Source organism: Dasypus novemcinctus, chromosome 16, assembly GCF_030445035.2.
Source record: "Dasypus novemcinctus isolate mDasNov1 chromosome 16, mDasNov1.1.hap2, whole genome shotgun sequence".
NCBI lineage: Eukaryota > Metazoa > Chordata > Mammalia > Cingulata > Dasypodidae > Dasypus > Dasypus novemcinctus.
In genome coordinates, this window is record NC_080688.1 from 7,069,153 (window position 1) to 7,078,385 (window position 9,233).

The window sequence follows — 9,233 nt, forward strand, 5'->3', positions numbered from 1 at the left end:
TAGATCTGTCATTCAGAAAAGGATTTCCTCAATAATCCAGGGGAAACCCAGGATATTCCCCAAGGATTTTGTAATTGGGCCCTCATGGAAGATTAATAATTGGGCAAATCAAACAAAATAGCAAACAGTTGGGTCTCCTCCCATGACCATTAGCAAAGTGGTGAAATAATTAATGGCTCAAAAATCAAGTGCAAAGGCGAAATCCCTCTCTTGCTGTGGGAAACAAAGGCATGTTGTTTCCATGGAAGCAAGTTACTTCCTTGACCACTGAGTCAAGCTGTCCCTTATGATTATCAGTGCGGAGCACAATCCTGGCTGGGTCAGCACACCTGCAGGCAGAACAATACCTAGAACAGAACAACCTGGGTAACAGGATTTATGAGTATAGTTACTGATTTTCATAATAATAGTTCCAGTAAAGTTTGTTGGGTTTTCATCAATCACTAGTTAATATAGTATGAGGTAAGGGTAATAGGTAACTTGATTGTGTGCTGAATGTCACGTATGTTAGGGGTATATATACTAGCCCCTTGACTCAATAAAGTTGTCTGATGAGCTTGAGAAATCAATGCTCTCAGATCCCCTGAACCCAATCTTTCTTTGTCTTTCATTCCCGATACCTCGGGTCACCGAACAAGACTCCGACAGGTGGCGCCCAGACGTGGGGCCCGAGGCAGAGGATTCATCAAAGTACGGCAGCGTAGGATTTTCCACCTCTGGATCGGGAACGCGGAAAGCTGAAAAGCCTTTTTTAAGGTAAGGAGCGTCGAAATTAATTAACCCGGGTAGATTGCTGCTTCATATTATTAAGTTTTGCTTTCCGTTAGCATCAGGGTATGGGTAATCAACCAGGACGCTTGGAAGAATATTCACAGGTTTTGAAAACACTGTTGCACAGTGTAGGCATCACAGTTAAGACTGCAGATTTCTTAGAATTGTTTGCTTTGGTTCAAAAGCATTGTTATTGGTTTCAATCGCAAGGAAAGAATTTGATGAATGTTAAGCAGTGGAGGCAAGTAATGAAAGAATTGAGGAGAGCATATCAGAAAGGAGAGAATATACCTGTATCAATTTGGGCCTTGGGACAGCATATTGCTGCTGCATTAGATCCTTTGCAGTCTGACGAAGAGGAAGAGATTGTTCTTTTCTCAAGGGAGGAAATGGCTATGAATGATACAGGTAAAGATAGGAATTTGGAGGAGGATCAGGAAGAAGAGGAGTTATTTGAAGTTGAAAACACAAATCCGTTCTTAACTGAATCCATGTCAGAGCTAAATATTTCTAAGGTAAACATATATCCTAATTTGACTCATGAGGTTCCTTCTGCACCTCCGGAACCTGGAAAAGTGCCTAGTGGACTTTTCTCTATGGACCTGCCTTATGTTCGTAGCAGCTTTAAGCCAAATCCTGTGCCTGTTACTCCATTAATGAGATGTCCTTTATCGGGATCTAGTCAAGGTGAACCTCTGGCTATGCAAGCTGTAGCAGCTTTTCCTGTAACTATTCAACAAATTCCTCCTGATGCTGGGCACTCACAAGGGGGTGTCAAGCTTCATCCTGAGCCAAAAACTTTTAAACTATTGAAAGATTTAAAATGGGCAAAGATACTAAATAATGTCCTTGTTAGTGAAATCAGGCTTGTAAGAAAACTCTCTGTTAAAGTGTTAACTAAGATAAGGAAACTATTCTGGCAGCAACTCTGCAACCCCCCTGCGTCTGCATGACAATGTAGCTGTGGGCTAGTGGGGGTTAATAGTGTTAAGCCACTGAAAAAAGAGAAAAACATGGCAACATTGGTGTTCTGTTTTATTTCCATGCTAATTCTAATTGGGCTTATTTAACCAAGATAATAAAATTAGTACAAAATTTTTATCAAGGTTTAAAAAGGAATTTTCAGTTTTAAATCAATAGTTTACTCCTGAACTTCAAGTCTCAGTATAGTCATACAGAGTAATAATCCAAAAACATGTGTGTTAATGGTCTGTCTAAACTGCTAAATTACAGTTTTAACTACATTTATGCTGCTCAAGTTATCTTAACTGATTGCTGATAACTAATAAAAATGTTTCCAAGCACAAGCTTGCATGTTACAGGTAACATGGATTCCAGAAGAAATCTGAAGAAGTGATATTTAAAATGTGATATAATGGAGAGCTTAAAAGCAGCTATACCAAGAAAGTAAGAATTTTGAGTTAACTGTAAACTGTATGTTTCTGTTACTGTGTTGTGATTGTTCTGTGTTTGTTCGTTCAATGTCAGTGTGTATTTTGATACCTCCGGATGGTAATATAAATTAATAAAAATTTATAGAAGAGCTCTATTCAAATGGCCAAAAATTAAATAAGCGCTTATATTAACACATAAGTTTAAATGTTAATAAGATCTCTACAATGATAAAAATTGTGAGTCTTGATTAACAAAATTACTATAAGTCTTTTTATAAAAAGTTTTATTTGCCTAGATTGAAATGAATAGCTTATTTTTCTTCACAGGATAATATGAAGGATGTAATACTTAAATGAATATTAAAAAGGTTAAAAGTTTGTGAGAATGCTAATTGAAATTTAATAAGTTTTTGCAAAAAAAGTGTGTTTTGCCCTAAAGTAGGATGGCTGATTTTCATAAACTCTTGGAACTTAAATGCATGTGGCAACTTATAGAAAGTATTGTGGTAGCTTTAAGTAAAATATAGTCTATATGGTTATAAATAATTATAAAAAGTCTTATGAAGCATTGTTTAAAGTGTTTAAGTGGCTAATTCCAAAAGGTCATTATTAAACAAACCTGAATTAATAATAATAATAAAAAGTAATTTTATAACAGGAAAGCTTGGCTGCAGCCAGCCTCCTTTGACAACTTGCTTCTAGGAAACTGTTTCTGATATTGCATGCTACTAAGTATTAAGAGAAAGAAAAGTTTTATCTCTTTTAAGGGAACATAATGTTCAAAACTGCTTTCTCAAAATCAAGTCCTGAAAAGTAGCCTTTCATTCCAAACTAATTATAAAAGATATGTTCTTTTACCTTGAAAGAAAAATTATAAGTTAAATAAAAGGTGTTTTAAAGTGTTATAAAATTAACAAGTTTTTTCTTTCCTTTAACCCTCTGCTAATTTAATTGAAGTTGTATGAGTAAAACGTTTCTATAAATGCTTAAAAGTGTATAAAGTTACCAATATTTCAGCATAATATTAAAAAGAAAAGTACAATGTGGTTAATTGTGGTTTTAATTATTATAAAAGAGTGTGTGTCACAGAAACAACCTCTTATCATAGATTAAAGTAACAACACTGTAGTATGCAGCAATCCCAAACACTGCTAGTTGCAAAAAGTTAATGTCCAGCTGTGTTGCTATCACTTTGATTTAAAACTTGCTAAGACTTTCTTTAGTGTCTTCTTAGACAAATCAAGCCAGCTGCAACAATAAACTTCTGCAGTGCTTTTCAGGGCTATGTGCATAGCCCAACTATCCTGTACAGTATTTACTATAGTAATAGTAATACAAAAGCAGCATACGTTACTTCTTGAAAAGAACAGGCTTGGCAGACTCCATTCACGTCTGCTCAGCGTACTGAACTTGCTGCCATCATTAAGGTGTTAACAATATTTAAGGAACCTTTGAATATTGTCTCTGATTCTGAATATGTATGCCTTACTGTTAAGCATATTGAAACGGCTCATATCTTTGTTACTGATGAATTATCTCAACTTTTTGCTGATTTGCAACATCTCATTAGATTAAGACAGCATCCTATTTACATTACACATATACGTTCTCATACATCTTTGCCTGGTCCTATGACAGCAGGTAATGCTCGATTTGATTTATTAGTGGGGTGTTTACAAAGTGCTCGTGATTACCATGCTTTAACTCACATTAATGCTAAAGGCCTGCAAAATAAATATCAAAAGCTTACTAGACTACAAGCACAGGAAATTATTCGTGCTTGTCCCACCTGTGGACCACTGACAGCAGTGCCTTTTCAGGCTGGAACTAATCCCAGAGGCCTGACTCCTAATCAATTATGGCAGAAGGAAGTTACTCATATACCATCCTTTGGTAAACTACAATATGTTCATGTTTGTATTGACACTTATTCTCATTTCATTTGGGCTACTGCTCAAAGTGGGGAACGGTTTCATCATGTTCGCTCACATCTCTGGTCTGCTTTTGCTGTGATGGGATGCCCTCTAAAGATTAAAACTGATAATGGACCCTCTTACATTAGTAAATCCTTTGCTTCCTTTTGTAAAAAAATATGCTATTGAACATGTTACTGGCATTCCCCATAATCCTACAAGTCAAGCTATTGTTGAAAGATGCCATCATACTCTCAAGACTATGCTTTTAAAACAAAAAGGGGGAGATGATGGTATGATTTCACCTACAGATCAATTGGCTAAAGCTTTATTTACCTTAAATTTTCTTAATGTTTATGATTCTATGACACTGGCTGAATGTCATTTTGGACATTCTCAAAAATCCACAGAAATTGCAGACTCTGAGAATCAACCAGTATTTTGGAAAGATGTTTTAAGTAATGAATGGAAGAAAGGCAGGGTTAAAGTATGGGGGTGAGGCTATGCTCTTATCATTTCAGAAAATGGAGAAGAAACCTGGCTTCCAGCAAAAAGGATTAAACCTAGGACTGAAGAAGTGGAGTCTTCTACACATGTGGATCCTACTGATAGTGAGTGAAACTGGCAATGGTAATGGTAATTACACATATTGGGTTTATATCCCTAATCCTCCATTACTTCGAGTGTTAACCTGGAAAGAACCTTCTTTTCCTGTCTATTTGAATAAAACTATTATATTTCCTGGACCCGTGGATGATAGGTTATCACTTAAGCCACGAGAAGAAGGACAAAAGATTTATAATCTCCTTCTTCCATTTGATTTCCGACCTCTTTGCATTGGCAATTGCCCACCATGTATGGCTGTGAAAAATAGAACTATGATCAATTTTAGCCATAATAATACTAAATCTTTGGTAACTTTATTCCCATCCTATCAATACCAAGAATATAAGTATCCAAGTTATAGTTGTCCTAAGAGGAATGCTGGTGATATGCAAAGATGGTATGAATGCCATATGGGAAGAGGATCTGTCATTTTTTAATGATTCCTATGGAATAGTTTGGGAAGGTGCCCCTATGGGGAATCCCAACAAACATAAGGACAGATTTATTTGGTATGGTATAAATAACTTGGGGCAACAAATTAGTAATATGCAGTATCCCTTTCATGATTCCCTTGATTTGGATGAAAAAATAATTTTTATCAAAAATAATAGTGATTGGAAAAATATAGGGAAATGGGTTCCTTTTCCATGGTGCAATAGCACTGGAATCCATGATCAAAAACAAATATGGAAAGTCTTCTTAGGAGTGGTGTCTACTTCTGAATGGAAAGGTAATAAAAGTATGGATGGACAATATTTACAATTAGATCAAATTCATCATTTTCAATCATGTGTCAGAGATCCACATGTGTTTGTGGTAGGGAAGGCTACCATTACTGAAAATGCTTTGTTCTATAAGGATGGCACTTTGTATACTTGCTTGTCTGAGAATATCTTACAGAATGGAGATATTATCACCATGGCTCACCGAAGATGAGGAGTGTGGATCCCGGTGAAAATGAATTGGATGTGGCAGTCATCACCTGAAAGTCATCTTTTTTTCCACCTGGCTCAAGGACTGTTGAAATGATCTAAGAGATTTTTGGGACTTCTCATAGCTGGCATTCTTGGTCTCATTGGTGTCATCACTGCTGCTGCCACTGCTGCTGTTGCATTGCATGAGACGGTGCAGACACAGCAATACGTGCATGATTGGCACAAGAATGCAAGTGACTTATGGCATAGTCAAGAGCACAGTGATGAAGGACTTAATAACAGAGTTAGTGATTTGGAATCTGCTGTTTTACACTTAGGAGATCAAGTTTATAATTTAAATTTGTTAAGAGGATTGAAATGTGATTGGAATGAAAGTAATTTTTGTATTACTCCTTTGGATTATAACATGTCTATGTTTCAATGGAATAAGATCAGAAATCATTTGTTAGGACATAAAGGAAATATGTCATTAGAAATTGAGGAATTGCAGAAAAAGATTTTAGAAATGTCTCATAATCAGATATATGTAGATAGTGATAAGGATATCTTTAATGATTTGATTTCACATTTGAATAAGTTTAATCCTGTTGATTGGTGGAAATCTCAACATTTCTTATCTGCCTTAGGAATAGGGATATGTGTATTAATCCTGTTGCTCATGGTTGTCGCTTGCCTGGGTAAAGGTGTTTGCCAGAGATTGCACCGTGTGGACACAATGGGACAAGCAAACAACATAGTACTTGCTAAAACTCTACAATAGTACCCCGAAGTCAGTGCGCTTGGCTGGTAGTCAGTGACGGGCAACTTGGCTAGCCTTTCAGTCAACCTAAGACAGGGACGTGGCCTTCCCCAGGACGGGTAAGGCTGATTGTGCGTAGCCTCGACCTAAGACAGACACAGTCACCCTGACTAAAACAAAAAGGGGGAAATGTGGGAAACAAAGGCATGTTGTTTCCATGGAAGCAAGTTACTTCCTTGACCACTGAGTCAAGCTGTCCCTTATGATTATCAGTGCGGAGCACAATCTTGGCTGGGTCAGCACACCTGCAGGCAGAACAATACCTAGAACAGAACAACCTGGGTAACAGGATTTATGAGTATAGTTACTGATTTTCATAATAGTTCCAGTAAAGTTTGTTGGGTTTTCATCAATCACTAGTTAATATAGTATGAGGTAAGGGTAATAGGTAACTTGATTGTGTGCTGAATGTCACGTATGTTAGGGGTATATATACTAGCCCTTTGACTCAATAAAGTTGTCTGATGAGCTTGAGAAATCAATGCTCTCAGATCCCCTGAACCCAATCTCTCTTTGTCCTTCATTCCCGATACCTCGGGTCACCGAACAAGACTCCGACATCTTGCTCTCTCACCTTTGCCTTGTCCCAGTCCTTGTCCTGGTACCAGTCCATGTGTGTGTCCTGCCTCCTGTGCCCTGCACTCACCAGTTTTCCCCTGCCATTACCACCATGCAAGTAAAACCTGGGCAGTTAACTATAATGGGAAACAGTAGTCTGTAAATCAGCCCTCTTCATCACTCTTCAGTCTTTTCATCTCTATTTGGGACCCATGAGGTAATTTTCCTCCATTTCTCTTCCCTCCATACCTTAATAAATCACTGGCCTAATTAACATGCAGTTAAAATTCATTTCTGCAGCATAGTTAAGAACCTAGACAAAATCTGGTTACATATTTTGTTAGCCAACCAGGGATTTACTGGTGAGTGAAACAATGGCCTAGAGCCTGTTTAATGCCTTCCTTTGGTTATCCATTTTAAACAGGTTCATCTATGAGCACCTACGGGATGTAATCCTAGGAGAGAAGAGGCTGATTGTGTGGGAACTCTCTGTGTTTGTGGACATGCTCCAACTTATGAGATCTTACCTCAGCTGAAAGAGCTGGGGCACAGGGCAACAGCTCAAAGCAGGGTCCTTTCAATAAAGAGGTTCACTGGCTGAGCTCTGGGCCCTGGGAAGCTGTTTTTCCAAACCTTTTAGCAGCCGGTTGATTTACCCTCAGGCCTGGCTGTGATTGCCTTCTCCCACCCCTCAGCAGCAGTGGCAATGAGTCAGAGCCAGGGACTTGAGCCTCTCCATGGCACACATATTTGCAGGCCTGCCTTCCTATCAACACACCTGGCTACCTGGTCTGGGATGGGGAGGGAAGATGGTCGTGGGCAGGGCCAAAATGGATACAGTGAGAGTTCCCTCTCCCAGGAGGTTCACAGGCCAGGGCTCCCTGCACATTAACCTTTACCCATGTTTTACCTTACCACTTTCTACTACTGAATTTCTCTTTACAGTTTCGTGTTAAAATGCTTTCTAATGTCTTAAAAACTGTAGAAACAAAAATGCATTTGCTGGCAGAGAAGTCATAGCCTCAGGGCTCCAAGACTTGTTAGCAAAAACAATTTCTAATCACTTAACGGACTTTTGATGGCTGGTCCAGCTGAGAAATTCCTAGACAATGAAGTCATAAAACTAGGAAGGCTTTAAAGACCTTCGTAATAATAGGAAGAACATTTTTGCCCATTCTCTAAGGAGAAATATTTGGCTTGGCAGCTTCAGACTGAAATCTATTTGACCCCAAAATCTATTTGTTCTGTCATCCATGTCCACAACAGCCTTGGAAACACCTGGTGGCAGGGCCTCTATGATTCCCAGGGTGGCAGGAATCAGAGAGCAGCCAAATATCCTCTGAGATTTTGCTCAGACACTTCTGCTTGTGTTAACAGTGCAGTTAGTCTTGGATACCTGAATGTCAGGGCTGTTGAGAACCAGAGCATTAAACTCTGTCTTCCCCAAGAAATTTCTTGTGCACTTCCATTCATAGGGCAGCCAAAAATCCTCTGAAACTCATGTCAGGCACTTTGGTTTTGGCATCTACTCCCATCTCCCACCAATTCAGCTTGGGTACTTTGGTCTGAACTTTGGACTTTCAGGCATCCCTCAAGACCTAGGTCAGCCACGGGGATGCCTGGAGGCAAGCTTCTGGGATTAAAATTCTCAGGATGCTGAGACCAGAGCATCAGCTTCAAATTATGTGGAGTGGTAAATATTTTAATCAGTTTTGGACTCTGGGGCACCAGATCAGTCAACTGAAAAACACTTCTTCATTCTTCTTAGAATAATGGGCTTGGTCTCTAGACCACCAGTAAACTCCCCATAGTAGTTTCTTCTCAAGAATCAGGAAAATTTGCCTACTACTGGTCCATGTGGCCACAGTAGGGCTGAGAGCAGCCTCTCTATAGGATCCTGAATTCCATTTCACCCAGTGTAAAAGAGGACAGATAGATCTGAGGCCCAGAAATCTCATACCATGTCTCCTTAGAGAAATTAGGAAATATACTTCAAATTTTAATTAGTTTAATCTCAGTTATGCCTATAAAAAATTATGAATTGAGATGAACATCTAGGCCAGTTACTAAAACTCTCCTAGAAAATAGGAAAACTCATGTTCAATCATCTGGATAGTGAAAAAAATAAGCCCACAAAATGAATGCTAAGACAACTGTTTCAGTGTCATTATTAAGAAAAAAAAATGCCCTACTCTTCAGAGAGCAACATTTACACCATTCTTATGTGATTGTTTGATGAATTATTTTAGGAATACAA

General features: G+C 38.5%; 1 long non-coding RNA gene across 1 annotated transcript; it reads left to right on the plus strand.

Annotated features, from left to right (window-relative positions):
* Positions 1 to 221: 221 nt before the first annotated feature.
* LOC131273638 (uncharacterized) lies at positions 222 to 2,178 on the plus strand. The gene is made up of 2 exons (XR_009180891.2): positions 222 to 756; positions 2,094 to 2,178. It is a non-coding gene; the product is annotated as an uncharacterized lncRNA (long non-coding RNA).
* The last annotated feature ends 7,055 nt before the right edge of the window (positions 2,179 to 9,233 follow it).